The 18,776-nt window shown below is 36.7% G+C and overlaps 1 protein-coding gene across 1 annotated transcript in view; it reads right to left on the bottom strand.

Moving 5' to 3' along the window:
• LOC135712871 (uncharacterized) overlaps nt 1-18,776 on the bottom strand; it is a 127,306-nt gene that overhangs the window by 5,171 nt on the left and 103,359 nt on the right. The window lies entirely within an intron of this gene.

The raw sequence follows: 18,776 nt of genomic DNA, 5'->3' as shown, positions 1-18,776 counted from the left end.
GAAGGGCGGTGCAGAAATGTTTAGGATGTGATTGGTGACTAGTGCGGTATGTCGATGCCAACATTTCGTTAAGGCAAAACTGCTTCGGCAAACAATGACCGCCGCAAAGCTCACTCCTGCTAACTAACCATACCAACTGGTAGAGGAAACATTTCCCTTATAGGATTCTGTTGTTAGATTGCATGTGTGAGCTTTTATTCACAAGAAATCGATGACCAGGCATGGAAAATCATTTGCATTCATTTCGTGCATTCATTTACATTCATTTGTCTCTAACTTTTTTCTTCAACAGCATTACGCAAAATGATGTATTGTGCTTTTGTAGGTTTTGTTATTAGCTACAACTTTTGTTAACAAGTCAAATCCGTATCTCTTATGCATGACGAAGCAGAGCGAACAGAAGCCACTACTGTTTTTCAGTGAATGTATTTTACATTCACTGAAAAACAATAACAAGTTCTGCCCGCTCTAGTTCGTGATGCATAAGAGATACAGATTTGAGTTATGAACAAAACTTGTAGCTAATAACAAAACCTACAGAAGCTGTATGCATCATTTTGCGGAATGCCGTTGATGAAAAATGTTAGAGAATGTAAATGAATGTATGAAATTAATGCAAATGATTTTCCATGCCTGTCGATGACTACAGCCATTGTTTACAAAAGCAGTTTCACCTTTTGGAAATGTTGATGAAGATGTGTTGCTTTTTCAGAAGGAAACATATACCAGGCGTCTCCACATTTAACACGGTTTAGAAGGTGAAGCATGGTTGAAGACAACACTGCATGACTAGGTTATATAATAACGGTTAGATTATATGTTGTAGGTATACAAAGCATTCAAACTGTGGAAATGTCCAAAGACCACTTAGTTGAGGGCAGGCTTGCAATCAGGGGTTGAAACAGTTGACGTTTTTTACTACACTCGCTTCGTTGTCGTGCGCGACAGTCTGTTTGTATTCGAAAACTCATGCTATACCGTCGTCTCTATCACACAACACGAGCGGTAGAATAACATTCGAGGTAAAAGAAAATTATCAAAATAGCTATCATATGACATGTGTGATTTCGTTGTAATTCCTCAGTTTGGTGTAAATCAAACCATTTCTGATCAGAAATATTATTACTAGGACATCATAGCTTGCTATTTTCAGAATTCACACAAGCACACCATCAGCAGCTCTTATTATGAGAAAAACTAAAATACATACATTCGTGACGGTCTTCGGCGACAGTGTCGTATGACAGAGGCTGTCATATGACATTTTAGTTTGGTACTGTACTATGATAGCTTGTTTTGCAAGTGTCGGAGGCAAAGACAGTCAATTATCACAGAAAATGTGTCGACTACCGTGACCGCTTACAAGACTGCTTGCAATTGCTCATTACAGCTAAAATGCTAGTTTTCGTAATTATGAAATTATGGGATACTATAATGATAATTTTTATTTGTAAAAAGCGAGAAGAGGTGGTAAAGTTTGTGTATGACATATAAAATTGGTCAATTTTGCTTTCAGAAATCCACAACTAATGATTTTATGATCGGTGATTGCTCGCTCATCGCGTTGTTCATCGTTACAGCTAATCGCTATTGTCATACATACACTTTACCTTCTTTTCTTGCATCTTGTAAATAAGAATTATCATTAAAATATCTCATAGCTTCATAAATCCGAAAAATAGCATTTTAGCTGTAATGAGCATTTGCAAGCTTGGTTGAGGGTAGGTATCAACAAACCATTATGGTGGAGCATCACGCAAAATTCAGGAAAAATTGATACCTATACGCCTTTTTGATAGAAACTAAGCGATTGATTCAACCTCTGGTGGTGAATATGAGAACGTCAAAAAGAGTGTTGTGAGCAGAAATGTTTGCCGTGAGACATTGGGAGCGGAACACTTTTTCCACTTTTCCTGATAAATTGATTCATCTGAGATGCTCGAAAACTCGATCTATAGTTGACAAATTTAATTCTGTATCATTTTTGCTGAGAAAAATGGAAAATTCCAATAGTGCCTTAGAGGTTATGATCTTCCGGATGTCATGTGTGTGAATAGTTTAGGTGCAAATCAGTTCAGATGTGTGGGAAATCGTAAAATAAAACAATTACTGATGGAAATTGGCAAGATGTTCAATGAAAAATGCTTTAATTTGCGTTGTGAGAAATCCTTCTTCTGATGTAAACAAACGGTTTGGTTGACGTTTCCTCTTGAACTCTCGTGGTGCCCTCTACGTTGGTGGTGCATTGAAAAGGCCTATCCCTTTCCCCTTCTTTGAGCGTGACGTATTCAATAGTTCGCCTCTTACTTGTTAAAGCTCAACGAACATACAGTACATACTGTAACATTTTAGGATGTGCATCAAAATATTGGCTGCTGGTTGATCAACTCTTCAAACTTTTATCGGTATAGTTTTGCGCTTCATTGGATGAGTCTACATGAATTTTGAGCAATTGATCAGTTTATTTTTTTTCCTTGATTTGTTTTCCGTCGATCTTGTTTTCCGTGCTGAGCAACAATGCTACCGACGCCAGGGAGGCAACTGCTACACCTGGACCCTACCTATCGACCCATAGTCAAACGATGGCGATCACTCCTAATAATAGTGATACGGTATCTAGATATAGCTAAAGAAAAAAATGGGGAATATATCACAATAGATCAGAAAAATGGTCGCAGTGATGAAAATACCCGACAAGGAAAAAAAATCGACCCAAAAATCGATGAACCGGGGACCAACGGCTTTACTTGCCACAGAACATCCCGGCGGAGCCGACTGGGATTGAACCACCTTACCACTACACCACCGACGCCGCTTATTGATCAATTTAGATGGTCAAGTTTTGAACTCACCACAGCATGCTTTTGGCGCTACTGTATATCTAGAAAGAGCTGGAATTAGGGCGTAACAGCCTTTGTATACAATGACTTCTCTCAATGATTTCTAGGAATTCAAGGCACGCCTACATAAAGCAACATATCCAAGTCCTCCCCTACTCGATTGTGATGTCTATTTGCCAGGGAGAGCCATGGCTTTCAAGAAATCATCGAAAGAAGGCATTGTTTACAAAAGCTGTTTCGCCCTAATTCCAGCTCTATCTAGATATGGACTATCAAATGTAGAAAACTGTGGTGGCCACAGCATAGTTCTATTAAAACCTCAGCATTTTCATTGATGCATTATAATAAAACGCTTCTTATTTAACTACCATTTCAAACTGTTATTTCTTGAAGTACAATCAACCGGATCAACTGAAAATTTGCACATTTATTGATCTTTGAGTTATAGCAGTTTGATTTCGTTACACCATCTAAGAGAATAGACTAATTTGGGGCGAAAACAAGGAATGATTAATAACTGATCAACTGATGACACCTTGTTGCCCTTAACCACAGTCCCATCTTTGTATTGATTTTGTATTCATATGCGCCCGTTATGCGATTACAGATAGTAGAGCACTTTGACCTATCAATCTCATTAGAAAGGGTTTTTGTTTTTACCCTGCAATAAATATCCTGCCAATATAATAGTTCGTTTTTCTCCTCCTTGAGGAACTCGAGGGGAATTACACGAACAAATTGCACCACCACTACGAACATTACACTCCAATCGTATGCAACCGCCCCCGCCGGCCAACAGGCAATTAACCTTGAACCTTTGAAGGCAACGCAAACCACCACCACAACCTGCCTCGCGCGTCATCCGTGCAGAAAGGGGTTGGACCAGCTCCAGAAAAAAAAAGTGGAAGAGTGGAAAACCAACAGCTTGGGGACAGTGCAGCAAATAGCATTTCTAGCAACCATTGCACGTTTTCTACCCTTTGCCACACACCATGGTCCGTTCCATGGTTCCAAATATATAACGTTACCCTTCTGCTACTGCACAATCGATTTGCCACCCCAAAGCAAGGAAAGCAATCGCGAATGTCTTTGAACAAACTAAGAAACATGCCTTTTCCGAACCCGAACTGTGCACCATAGAAGCAACCATGTTGGTGAAATTGACGAGCAGCGAAAGTCCTTGGAACCGGGCGATCATTATTGCTGCTTGGTGTGTGGATGGAACAAATTACAGCTCCCAGGTATGCTAGGAACAGAGTCAGGGATCATGTCACGCCCAGTGTGTGGTGGCTCGTTGGTTGGTCGATAATGTATCAACAAAAAGCAGAATTGGCGTGGTTTCACAGTCGTGGGTGGTGGATTTCAATGTATGCAAATAGTGAGCAGACTGCATGCACTGCATACCCAGCTCAGCAGCAGGACCGTGTATGGTGTGGAGTTTCTGGTTCGCTCGGTTTGTGGTGATGATGTGGGAAATGAGAGGAGAAATTGAAACTCAATGACCATGGTTGGCACACTGTCACGTTCCTTCCAACGGTGCATTAAACTTGCATTTGCTGCATACTTTAAGGTGTAATTTTGGGTGTTGAAACTTGGATGACATTTACTTACGATTGGATCGATGACGATAAGTACACAACCATCGAAACATGTGACTTTTCAATGCCATCGATTTCTACTACCACTTCGTTTCTAAATCCTCCCGCTGGTTTCTACCAACAACAGCCCTGTGGTTGTGGGCGGAGAAATTGGTACATGTTTTTCGAGCATATTCACCACCACATCAGTCTCGTCAGCTGGTTGAAATTTGTGTAGAATTTTCGTGGAAATATTTTTCTAGCGGAACGTTTTTTGCATTCGTTATTGCCGTTTTATTTTCCTTGAACATAACGTACGTCTAGATTAGCCCAATGCAGATGGCTAGAGGGCGTATGTACCGAGGGTAACTCTTCCAACTTTTCGAAACCTAACAAAAAAGTAAACATCTGCTGGATTCCGTTGAACGCTATTTCGTTTTACACTTCTTCTGTTATATGTCATGCTTCTAGTATATGTTTTTTTAGATGCTATAGCAAATGTAAGTACCTCAGTACCAGTTTACTCTACTGTCCCTATAAGAAAAGCACTGGAGATGGAGAATTTACTTTATCAGGGTGGCAACTCAAAAGTTCAAACAAAATTCCTTGAGTTTTCCAGGTTTTTCCAGTTACCAACACTAAAATTCCAGGTTAACATTTTATCGAAGACAACAAATCAAGAAGACTGGCAACTCTGGCATTTTCTCATACGACAAATCTGCCGCTCAAAGGTAAATGCTTCGAACGAATTTTATAGCAAAGATTACATCCTCAGACGAAGGGTTTGTGTATTTCCTCATTTTTCTACGCGTTGCTTCCATCTTCACTCAAGCGCAGCGCTACTGTATCTGTCGCTTGGATTCTGGCAAAGTTGCCAGTCTTCTCGATTTGTTGTCTTCGATTTTATGCTGGTTTTCGATAAAAATCATTTCGTCATTTACTGTGACGAGTTAATGAATGATTAAGGAATATTTGAAATGAAGTGAAAATCACTGCCTTCACTTCTCATTTACTTCAGTGCGCAGTTCACTTTTCAATTGTCTTGTGTTGTTGGCTCTCCGAGAAAGTTAACGAAGAAAAGCGGTGTGAGTCGTCTCTCCGTGAGTAACCGAATGTGTTTGTTTGCTCATTCTAAGCTCCTTCATTACCGTGTAGTGCGACATATGTGGATAGGGAAACGAATTGTATGGTACGGCGCTAGTGGAAAAAGCCTGAACAGTCAAGAATTTTAAGACGCCCGGATTCATAAGGAAGAATTTTACGTTCTAATTAAAACTTGTATATGAAATGTTGGTCGATTCAGCTATTAAAAATTAAAAAATCTCCATAATGGCTCAGAAACAGTAACAGTATTTTTCCTATGTAAAGATGAATTTTATAACGAATTCAAAATTAACCTAATTTTTGACCAACTTTTATTAGTACAGTACAAGTTCGATTTTGGCAACAAGCCTGAAAATTTAGTGTTGCCGAAATCGAACCGTGCCAAAATCGAACGGTTTTATTTTGAAATTTAATTTATGATTTCGATGATTTTGAAGTGAGTCATATTTATTACATAGGTGTAATTAATAATTAATCTTATGTAACCAATGTAAAGTACATTAATTTCTAAATCCGTTCGACTCTGACAAGGTACAAAAATCGAACCGTGCCAAAGTCGAACGGGTACTGTATAATGAATTTTATAATTTGAGCACATTGATAATTATTACAAATTAATGACCGCATGAATATTTTAAGGCTTTTGTATTAGCAATACTAGTTAAGATCTCATAAATTTCAGGGCTGGTAGCAATCACTGCTGTCAGAAATAGTGACTTTAGTGACAATGTTGAATAAATAAGTGACCAAATAGTGACTTATAGTTGTAAAAATAGTGACTAAAAGGTGACCTAAGAGAAGGCGCATCAAATAAATGTTTGATGTCTCAGACTTATTCAATAATAATCTCATAAACACTTATGTACGATATAAACCTTTAAGGGGGTATTCCCAATCTTTTGCCTTTTTCGGGCCTGTTTTTCAATTAATTTTTTTTCAAGGAAAATGAATAGTAATGCGCCTAACTCTTTGGGATTCTTGTTTATTGAACATTAAAGTTTACAAATAATTTTTTTTCGACATAAAAAAAGACATTATTGACGTCACAAAATGGCGGCAAACAGACGCCTGGACGGGCGAAGACTTTTCTCTGGAACGGCTTCATCTGAAACAGATTTCGTGATGAAATTAATAATCTGCATAAGATTCTCTGGAGCTTCTCCCGTTGGCAGCAAAAAATCTTGCAAATTAACAAAATGGCGGCCATATGAAAAAACAGGCGATTTTTAGCCCGCTTTTTTGCAGCTTTAAGGTGCTTCAAACAATGTTAAATGTTAATATTTTTGGCTGAAAGTAGGAGAAGCTCCAAAGAATTTAATAAGGAACAAAATGCGCAAAGATTCAAGTCAATATCTCTTATAGTTTCTGAGAAAAATCTTCGCCCGATAAAAAAATGTGGTTTCGAGAAAAACGCGTTTAAAGTTTTGACTTTAGTTAAAACCATTTGGGGGTTCTTACCATTAGTCAGCTATGCCTGGACACCGAATTCGCTGATCGGAAAACGGCTTGGGGGGATGAAAGTATATAGTCTAAAGTACAAAAAAACGTGAAAAAAAAAATTTGATTTTTGAAAAAAAAGATCGGGAATACCCCCTTAAAGCGAAAGATTCAATACAAAGTTTATAACCAAACCCACGGTTTTAGTCACTGTGTCTCCTAACTTCAAAAATCTGGAAAACCGGGACTCCTCAGAAAAAAAAAAAATTGTTTCCTTAAAATACCTGGAAGTCTCAAAGAATTTAATAAATTTCTTTCTAAGGATGTTTTAAAGACAATAATGAATTTTATAATACAACCATTTAATTTTTCTCATTATTTTCATTCACACTTTGAACTTTAAAGATTCACAGTAGATTAATCTTCAATAAGAAATATTTTTTTTTGAAGACCACTGTCCTTCTGTGAAGTTTCCGAAGTTTTCATAAATTTATGGAACTTTTATGCTCCCTCAATTTTCATGAAATTAGAACGAAATAATTAATTTAGTTCTACGATTTTCACTGAAGTACTTAAGATTTTTCTGAAGTTCATAAAACTTCCCTTAAATTATCGACACTAATTTAAAACTTCTTCAATAGTCTAAACTTTACTGGTGCCTAAACGATTATTGAATTTCTTAAAAGTTCTCTTCTTCTTCTTCGTATTTCAAGCTTATTGCATATCGCATATTAGCTTATTACGTGCTCTCAACTTAGTGTTCTAGATGCACTTCCACAGTTATTAATTGAGAGCTTTCAATGCCTGTACCATTTTTGCATTGGTATAATTGTGTGGCAAGTCCAATCATACTTCTATGCCCAGGGAAGTCGAGAAATTTTCCAACCCGAAAAATTCCTAGACCGGACCGGGAATCGAATCCAGCCACCTCCAGCATGGTCTTGCTTTGTAGCTGCGCCTTTACTGACTGAGCTAAGGGAGCCCCCTAAAAGTTCTCTAGACTACCCTGAAGTTATCACTATTTTTTAAGAACTAGCAACTTTACTGAAATTAATTAATTTTCCTTGAAGTTCAAAATTTTCCTCAAGTATGATAACCATTATCAACACTCGCTTTTCCCTGAACTTATCTAAAGGGTGATACGGTCAAAATTTGGTCAAGGGAAAACGCGTGTAAATCGGTGAAATCGTTTATTTAAAAAATCAAATTAAATTTCTTTTTCAAGTTCAATTAGTATAAAATTCAGGAAAAATATTCAGTTAGGCTTCCGCTTTTCCAAATCCGAATTGCCGGGCCTTACGCTTGACCCCTGCCATCAGATTTTGTACAGCCACCTTGTCCACCTTCTTCGCCGCAGAAAGCCAGTTTGCCTTGAACTGCTGCTCGCCCTTAGCAGTTTTTTTGGTCTTCTTTAGGTTCCGCTTGACAATAGCCCAGTATTTCTCAATTGGGCGGAGCTCTGGCGTGTTGGGAGGGTTCTTGTCCTTGGGAACCACCTGCACGTTGTTGGCGGCGTACCACTCCATGGCCTTTTTACCGTAATGGCAAGATGCCAAATCCGGCGAAAACAGTACGGAACAACCGTGTTTCTTCAGGAAAGGCAGCAGACGTTTATTCAAACACTCTTTCACGTAAATTTCTTGGTTGACAGTCCCGGAAGCTATGAAAATGCTGCTTTTCAAGCCACAGGTACAGATGGCTTGCCAAACCAGATATTTCTTTGCGAACTTTGACAGTTTCATGTGCTTGAAAACATCTGCTACCTTTCCCCTTCCTTTTGCCGTATAAAACTCCTGTCCCGGAAGCTGCTTGTAGTCGGCTTTGACGTAGGTTTCGTCGTCCATTACCACGCAGTCAAACTACGTCAGCATCGTCGTGTACAGCCTCCGGGATCGCGCTTTGGCCGTCGTATTTTGTTTATCACCGCGATTTGGAATCACTACCTTCTTGTAAGTCGATAGTCCGGCTCGTTTTTTGGCTCGATGCACGGTTGTAGACGATACACCCAGCTTATTTGCGGCATCTCGGAGAGAGAGGTTAGGGTTTCGCTTGAAACTACCGGCAACTCTCTTTGTCGTCTCAGCGGCTTCCGGTTTTCGATTTCCCACCGATCCAGACTTCCTGGCTGTCGACAAACGTTCCCCAAACACTTTAATTACATTTGTAACGGTTGATTTGGCAACTTTTAGCGATTTTGCCAACTTTGCGTGCGAGTAGCTCGGATTTTCGCGATGCGCGAGCAAAATTTTGATACGCTGCTCTTCTTGCTTGGACGGCATTTTGACAACTGAAGAGTGAATTCCAAAATCAAAATAGGAGCAACATTCTACACACACACACCTTCAAAATGAGGGGTGTTCAGGTTTTTTAAATGCAAAATTGAAAGAAATACGTCAAGTTGATATTGACCAAATTTTGACCGTATCACCCTTTATGCTTACCTGAAGTTCTCTAAATTTGTTTAATAATTCAGCAAATTTTCTGATTTATATTCATAATTCTTTGACGCTTCTGACGTTTAAGGATCAATCATTAAATTCTTGGAATACCCTAATAATTCCACGGAACGCCTTGTAAGTCGCTGCAAATTTGCTTAAATTAATGGGATTATTCTGAAGCTATCTGATCGTCCTCGAAGTACTCGGAACTTCGCTGAATATCATTAAACTACCTAAAAATATCTAAATTTAGTTCTCTGGAATTCCTTGAACATATCGCTGCTTGCTAAAAGTTCTCGCTTTTTTTTTATTAATGGAACTTCGTTGATGTTCACTTATCAACTTAGCTTTTCGCATTTTTTTTAGTTTTTAAAATCTCCATGATATAACACCCTTAAAATACTCTCACGTTTTCCGGCTGTTCATAAAATGTCCATGATTTATCTCGGAGCTTTGCTGAAGTTTTCGGAAATTCAATGAGTTTCTCGAAACTTCTTTAAGGTTTCAAATAATTCCTTGAAATTATTTGAACTGCCATTTGATTCTCTGACCTGCCTTGATGTTCTCGAAGCTTCCATAAAGCTCTTAGTTCTATTGAAGATCTCGGTTCTGCTCGAAAATAAATAGAATTCCCGTAAACACCTCCCTTAGCTCAGTCGGTAAAGGCGCAGCTACAAAGCAAGACCATGCTGGAGGTGGCTGGGTTCAATTCCCGGTTCGGTCTAGGAATTTTTCGGGTTGGAAAATTTCTCGACTTCCCTGGGCATAGAAGTATGATTGGACTTGCCACACAATTATACCAATGCAAAAATGGTACAGGCATCGAAAGCTCTCAATTAACAACTGTGGAAGTGCATCTAGAACACTAAGTTGAGAGCACGCAATAAGCTAATATGCGCGATATGCAATAAGCTTGAAATGCGAAGAGAAGAAGAAGAAGAAACACCTTCAAATTTCCCTAAAATTCTCTGGACTTCTGTGAAGTTTTTTTGAAATGTTTTTGAAGTTTTCATAAATTCTCTGAAGCTCTGTGTACTTCCCTGAAATTCGCGGAACATCTTAAGGGTTCTAGATTTATCTAGCTTTTCTGAGGTGCTAAGAACTTCTTAAAAATTTGCACAATACCCCTAAAGTTTTCTAAATTTCTCAAGTTCGCTTGACATCTGTGAAGTTCTCTGAAATTCTAGGAACTTCATAAAAGTTCCTGGAAAGTTTCGGATGCTAAAAGAACCGCTTTGAGGTTCTTCCAGCTTCCAGTAAGTTTCCCATTTTTTCAGCGTGTTAACTCCCCTTATGTTCTGGCAGTTTGTTTATAGAGCTTCACTGAAATTCTCAGCATTTTCTTTCATTCCTCAGAACTTCTCCAAAGTTCCTACAATTGTTGTGAAGCTAATGGGACTGCATTGAAGATCTCTAATTTTTCATAAAGTTAATTACAAACTTGAAATAAATCAATAATTTTTTTACTTAATTCAGACACTTTGAATATTTTCAATATCTTGAACTTATACATGGAATACAAAACTTCAAGACATTGAATATTTTTAGATCTTAAACTTACTTACTTGGAAAACTCAGGTAATTTTATCCTAAAAAATGAGAAGACATCGTGTAGAAAGACGATTAAACGTCACAACGCAAAGAATAATCAATCTCAAAAAAGAGACTTTTTAGTGACTGAGTCACTAAAAAGTGACTCGCTACCTACTCGCTCTAAAAAGCGGTTTCAACATAATTTTTCAAATTGTGCAGCATACAACCTCACTTTTCCCAATCATTCAAATGGTTAAGGATACTTGAGTTTAAATTTAAATAGTCAAACGTTGCTTAGAATGCATTTCTGGTAGTGAAAAATGGACCATAAATTGATTGATTAATTGAACTTGAAAAACAAATTTGAAATTCAAGAAAAAATGTAGAAACAAACTTTGAAAAATTCTGAGGATTTTACTATTTTTGTTAAATGTTAGGAATTGGTTTGTTTTTAAAAATTTCTAATAAGTAAAGTTAATACTGATTTACATACTTTTGAGACTTTTTTTATCTACTTCGTTTATTTGTAAGGCTCAATCGCGTTAGCTTTACGGAGCCGATAATTCATTGTTCTTTGTTTGTAACGAAATTCACTTAATTCTATGTCTAGTAGGAGTTGGACCGAATACTCGCGGCTTACCCGAAGTAAGAGGGGTACATTGTCGAAGGATATGAAAAGGGGAAGATCTTGGGGGTGAAAAAATCTGGGGCATACAACAATGTGTTGCTCAAGGACATAGACATAAACATAGTTGCATGGACTAGACATCAGTTTTAGTGCAACTAAAGTTTCGAGAAAATATCAAGAGAATCGCAAAAGAGCATTTGAGGAGTATTTCAAAAGAACTCTGAGTGAAATTTCCATGAAATCCTGAGGTTAAACCCAAGAAAATTGAGGGAGAATAGTTCTTAATTTTAAATGACATACCAAGAAATTTCTGATGAAGATTCAAAGGGGAAATTATAACAAATTCCCGTGAGCATTATTGAGGCTGCGTTCCATTGGTGAATTTTTACTTAAATTTGACAGATGGAATTGTACCAAAAATATTTCTGACAGATCAGGAATCAATGTTGACAAACACCTTCTCGAAAAACAGACGGTTAACAAAAGAAAGATTTTCGAACATTGTAATTTATTTTCGATGTGTTATATTTAAGTAAAAATTCACCAAATTTAAATTTAGAGTAAGTTTCAAGAGGTTTTAGAGGAAATTCCTTGAGTTTTCTAAACAAAATTCCAAAACGAAGTTTCTAAGGAATATCGAAGAGAATCAGAGGATCATTGTGGAGACTTGAGTAACTCTGAAGATATTTTGGACTGATCTTAAAGTAATCCTTTAGAATAAAACAGTAAAATAGGGTTATCTTCCATTTAATTCCACTTAAATAATTTTGATATCCATGACAGATACGTATTTCGACTACAATGTGCAGTCTTCATCAGTGTCATTCTCACTAAAGACTTATCAAAAACCTAACCCCCTTAAGTGCTCATCCCCTAGGTAAAAATGTCAAGATCTGAGGTATAAAAATCAAAAAATACAATGTAGAATCGGAACCTACCTAACTAATAATAACCAAAAGTTTTAGCAAAGTAAAGGAGAAAAATTTATTCAAATCCCTAATAAGGAAAAAAATCCCAAAGGCTTGGTAGCCATCATAATGAAGTAATGAAATTGGGTTGTTAGCGGGATCATTTTTACTCATTTACCTAGGGGATGAGTACTTAAGGGGGTTAGGTTTTTGATAAGTCCTTCAATTTCGTTATTTCATCAATCCTTTAGAATTTTTCAGAAATAATGTAGTAAATCCGGAGTGATTTAAGATATGAGTGTAATTGCATTTTTCAACAAACAAGTCAATCGCCGATTTCTCACGAATAAAAGCTCAATTTCAAAAACTAATAACACTATGAGGTAGAGAAGTTATTCCTCTATCATTTGGTATAGTTTGTTTACGAGATTTATTTAATGAAGACATTGATTTTTTTTTATCAAGATCCTAGAGATTCCTGAACCAGGATTATTACCCTTTTTATATGATCTGATACTTTGACTGAGAACAAATTTCAATATGGGGAAAGGGTCTGCGTATTTGTTAGCACTCATGTCACTCACACTCAAGGTAACGAGTTCAAATCTCATTCCCAGCAAGTCACGTATAACCTAAAATGTTTTAAAGTGACTATAACGAAAACAAAATCAAGATCCTGGTCTGTGAAAACTGTTCAAGATTATGGAGCTGGACATTTTTGAAAACTGTACCCATGAGATAGAGCGATAGTCTGAAAATTAAATCAGTGAGGTGGGTAAGATCTCAAACTTGGACCAGTGCGTAAAGCAGTCAGGTTCAATGAGTCATTTTCATATGAATATGAACTGTCAGCTGCCTCATCATTCACGGCCTCGTGAGAGCCTGAATGCTTGCCCGAGCAAAGCTGAAGATCAAATTTAAAAAAACAAAATTTGCTGTTATGATGTAACTTATTTTGAATACTCCAGTTGATCTCATTTTGGTTGACTTAACGGTTAACACAGCAAAAATGAGAGCAAAATTTTACACTGTTGAAGCAAACGGAAAACTAAACTTGCTTTCAATGAAATCAATTTGATTACTGATTTTGCATTCATAATGTTCAACTGAATACGGGCCTGGAGTAAATGGTTTACCATTCATGTTTCTCAAGCTGAAAGACTTGGGCTCCTATATCACCCCGGGCAAGTCACGAATGACCTAAAATGTGTTAAACAAATCAAATAAACAATAATCATTAGTTTAACGACAGATGAATTTCAATTAAATTTTAAACAAGACGTAAACAGCAGAACTTCAAGTTAAGTTGCTTTCATTTAAAAAGTTTTGACTGCATAATGAAAGCACAATATGATATCAGACTTATATCGCAACATTTGAAATCAAAATGAGTTTTCATAATGATAGGAACTGCACACTTTAATATCGATTTGCTTTCATTTTGTTAACCGACTTTGCTCGGGTGAGAAGTAAACGAGTCACTGACAACCGAGCACTCAGTCAGTAGCTCAGTCAGCACGTTTATTCTTTCGTGATGGTACCCAATCCTTGTTTTGAATTACTGAGCGTACATTTTCTATGGAAAAATGGCTCAATTGCATGCTGTGTGAGCAAAGGCAAGCGGTGTGAGTCGCCTGTTGGTGAGTGACTGAATGTTGCTGTTGGCTCTTTCATTGCCTCATCCTTTAACGCTTGGTACAAACGGTCTTGACAGAGCAATGAATTGAATAGAGATTAGTGACGTTTAACACACGCACACTAGCGGGAGCAACGCCGTGTAAAGTTGTTTATTATTTTCCTCTGGCCAACCTAAAAAATGTATGAAAGTAGATCTGTCAAAATGAGTTTGACATCGATTTGTTATGTATTTTCCTCGGAAATTCACTAACCCGCTCTCACATATCGTACCAATACAACTGGACGTAAAAATCTCTATAGTGCAGTGCTTTTATACTCAGCCTAATCAGTCAATAATGTAACGGTCTGACTTGGACAAATACTTTATACACCAGACGTTAATTCAATATCCAAAAGATAAATAAATTTACTAGATTCTGTGTTATGAAATGTTTTCAAGAATCTAAAATTTACAAAAGTATTCAAAATGTCGAACTTCAGACATCGAATTGCGGAGTGATTTTTTAGTTTGAAAACTACGGGTTTGAGAAAAGGGGTTTTGATCTAATTTCCGTCCTACTAAGCACAACCCACGCTTTCCCGCTTTTTCTTGAACTTGTTTTAAAAACAAATGAAATGTTTCTATCAAAGATGACTTCTAAATGTATCCCCCTTTCCATAAGTACCGTTGAATTTGATAAAGAGCCACACATTGCTGAGATATTGTTTAAAATCTAACACTGCTTCTTGATTGCAAAATCGTCCTTCTTCTTCTTTTTCTTCTTCTTCGCATTTCAAGCTTATTGCATATCGCATATTAGCTTATTGCGTGCTCTGAACTTAGTGTTCTAGATGCACTTCCACAGTTATTAATTGAGAGCTTTCGATGCCTGTACCATTTTTGCATAGGTATAATTGTGTAGCAAGTCCAATCATACTTCTATGCCCAGGGAAGTCGAGAAATTTTTCATCCCGAAAAATTCCTAGACCGGACCGGGAATCGAACCCAGCCACCTCCACCATGGTCTAGCTTTGTAGCTGCGCCTTTACCGACTGAGCCAAAATCGTCCTACGAGTTTCAATTCCGTCCAAACGCATTGAAACGCCATTGGATTTTCTTCGTCCTACGGATAAAGGTAGAAAAAGCGTGTTCGCTAGGAGCGCTTCTTTTGTTTTGAGAACAATGAGTGTAAATATTCACACAATATGCTCTAATAGACTTTGTGTTGTAGCTTGTGAACTAACGCATCGATATAAACGTATTACTGATTTGTGTACGGTGAAATCATTGATTATACTGATGTTTTTGCTCGATAGAACGGAAATGGACGATTACGACGAAGTAGTGATCTACCCTAATTTAGGATTTGCTCTGGAATCATTTAGGAAAATTATCACGATCTTGGACATGGCAAATTTTCGAAAATCCTGGAACATTGTCAGTTTGTTGAGATCTCAGACTTAATTATTGGTATCTCGTACCGTGCAAGCACCATACTTTGTGCGGTTCCTACACTCAAAACGAAACTAACTCAGAGAGTGAGCCACTTTTACACATTCGTATGGAGAAATTTATAAAACCGTAGGTCACTCAGCGCACGAGTAACCTACACTTTTAGAATTGTCTCCATAGATTTAGATCAACCCAATCAATTAATCACTCTCTGACTATGATTAGTTTTCAGTTTGACTCTGTCATCAATATTTCCATAAAATTACCACTGGAAACATTAGATTCCGGGCTCTAGCGATGAAAGTTTAACTAACTTATCGAAAGCATCTCGTGAAAATCGAGATACAATTAAAAATACAAGGTTGCGCAATTATTAGGAACCGCGCAAAGTATGGTTGCACGGTAATAACAAAAAGTTGAAACATATTTTAAGGTTCCAATCAAATTCCCGGTTTTTCCCAGTTGTTTTTGATTCCCCTGAGCATATGATTAAAATTGAATCGCTTGCAACATTATTTTATATTCGAACGTTTCTGGCCTCCACTTTTGTAGGTACAAGCCATTTTTTAGGGCTGGTAGTGCTGATGCGATATAATAGTAGTGACTTTAGTGACTAAAATTACGGAAATAGTGACTTGTAAATACTTAATAAGTAACCATTTATATGGTAACTAAGAAATTCAAATACGGTTTATTGAAAAAAAAAACTTATAATGTCATGGAACTTAAAATCAAATTTCATAAATTCCTCTAAATAAATCGAATTTTACAACGGAATCTCATGTGAAGTACTTTTGAAGTAAAAAAAAGCTTTTTTTAGAATAATGTCCCATCTCTTAAACTTAGAGGCAAACAAACTTTTACAAAAATAATATTGCATTCTTGAAATTCTTTGCAGAACAATCAACAAAATTCTTGGAAATAGATTATTTTCGTAGTTGGAAATGCTTAACATCAAATATCACAATTAAAGTGGACATTTTATACGATAGATGAGGAGATGAAAGTAAAGAGTTGATAGTTCCGTTATAGTAAGGCAGTGTGAAATTTGTATATTGAAAGTAGAAAGCGAACAAAGGACAATTTTGAGGAATGTACGAATCGAGTAGAGCATCTTATCTTCTTTACCAAGCTCATCCGTTAATGAGGCATGGTGAGGGGTGTTTCCCCCTACCACCACTGGCAAAAGGGATGATCGCGGATTTGCTCATGTACCTCCGATGTGCCGAAACAGTTCTATCGATTGTTTCACACTCAAGTCGCCATCTGACGTAAACAACTACCCGATTCGTACCTTCCTCAAAATCGTCCTTTACACGCTTTTTACTTTGTATATACAATTTTTACACTGCCGTTCTCTGACGGAACTATCAACTCTATACTTTCATCTCCTCATCTATCGTATACAAATTACCACTTTAGTCTGTTATTCGAAATTAGCATCTTCAACGATTTTTTGTTGATTCTTCTAGGAACTCCCTGAAGGGCTCCTTCCATAAATCTATTTTAAATTTATTTGAATGCTCCTTAGAATTTCCATGCAATTAACCTCAGAAATTTAATAAATTTCTGCTTAGAATAATCTTAGACTTTTCCCCTGCATTCATTCTCCTTAGAATTCCCATAGTATTTCCTCAGAATTCTCAAAACAAAAATCCATCACAGAATAACTTTGAAACTCTTCTCAAAATTTCTTTGAGTTTGAACCATCTAAATTCAAATCCATTTTCTAGGAATTTATTTCGAACTCTTTAGAATTCTCTTGGAAGTATCATCAAAAATCACCCAGAATTCTTTTAGAACGATCCGCAGAGACCATCTTTGGAGTTCATTGAATTTTCATCAGAGTTCATTAAGCCAAATTTCAGAACTAATTTCGAATTCCTATTAAAATTCTTATTAGAATCCTCATCCAGTCATCATATATATAATTCTTCTCAGAACTCTCGTTAAAATGCACTCTCAATTATATTGGAATTATTTGCAAAATTGTGTCGGAGCTGAATTTTGTGTCTCTAATAATTTAAACATTAATCAAAAGCGACGCTCTTATGTGTTAAGCCAAGTTTAACTATATAGGTAAACCTGGCTTAAAATTTAAGCGCAGATGAAGAAATCGGTCCTCAGAGCACTTAATTTTACATAAGACTTTCGTAGTCTGTACTTGGGTATTCTAATCTGATATATCTTGGTGTCATCCCTAGAATCCTTTAAAATACTCTTAAAATTTACTTTGGATGTTTTAATGCTCTTAATCATCATTGAAAGACTTTTGAAAATCTATCACAATACATTTGGAAAGTTTCCAAGGTTTACAATTTGTTTTCTGGGAAAGGAGATATATTTTCCCCGATTTTTAATAGAAATTGAATTTTCAGGGAAATGTGGTATATTTTACCCAATTTTTAATCGAAATTGAAGGCACTTCCCAATAGTTTTCCTGGTGGTCTAAAGTTTTGCGGTTCACTGGTCACCCTGGTTAAAATTTTCAATTTTTTAACAGATATGTATATCTTGTTAAAATTACTGTGTAGACTTGCTTAGTGCCAAGTACTCAATTTCAACATTTTGTTGATATTTTTAAATTTTACTTTATTTTAGTAGTGAAAAAGTGACTTTAGTGACTATTTTTAAGGAAATAGTGACTCTAGTGACTTTTTGGTGTAAAAAGTGACTCTTTAGTGACTGACTTCAAAATAGTGACCAAGTCACTAAAAAGTGACCTTCTACCAGCCCTGATTTTTGCATTATATAGGGGAAATGGATGTAATGTCGGTCTAAATGCCCCTAATTTAGGCCCATTCATAAATTCAGCAATCGACTAAATTTTCAATAGCGACCAAAAATATCAATTAGTACCGTCCCAATGACGCGTTCATCTAGATAAAATTGATAAATAGTAGATTTTTAGCGATGGGTCCAATCTTAGATCCATTAGACAAACATTAGAGCTATTTCCCCTATGATTTGTTATGCTTCCATGTCATAAAGAACAACATTGATATACATGCAGTGTGGTTGTTTGGTTGTATAATTTATGGAATCCTGTTTTTTCCTAAGCAGGTATAGAATTCTGATTTGTTGTTAGTCCGAGATTCCGGAAAATCCTTTAAGTAACAGAATCTTAATTCTATCTCGATTTCGTGGTTTTTTCAAGTTCTGAAATCTTGAAAACCCAGACAACCAGATTGCATGCACATCAAAGTTGATTCTGTAACATGATCGTATAAAAGTTGACTTT

This window comes from Ochlerotatus camptorhynchus, unplaced genomic scaffold, assembly GCF_037179485.1.
Source record: "Ochlerotatus camptorhynchus isolate MF236.1 unplaced genomic scaffold, CSIRO-AGI_Acam_v1.1 ptg000040l, whole genome shotgun sequence".
Taxonomy (NCBI): domain Eukaryota; kingdom Metazoa; phylum Arthropoda; class Insecta; order Diptera; family Culicidae; genus Ochlerotatus; species Ochlerotatus camptorhynchus.
This window is presented reverse-complemented; position numbering and strand designations above follow the sequence as displayed.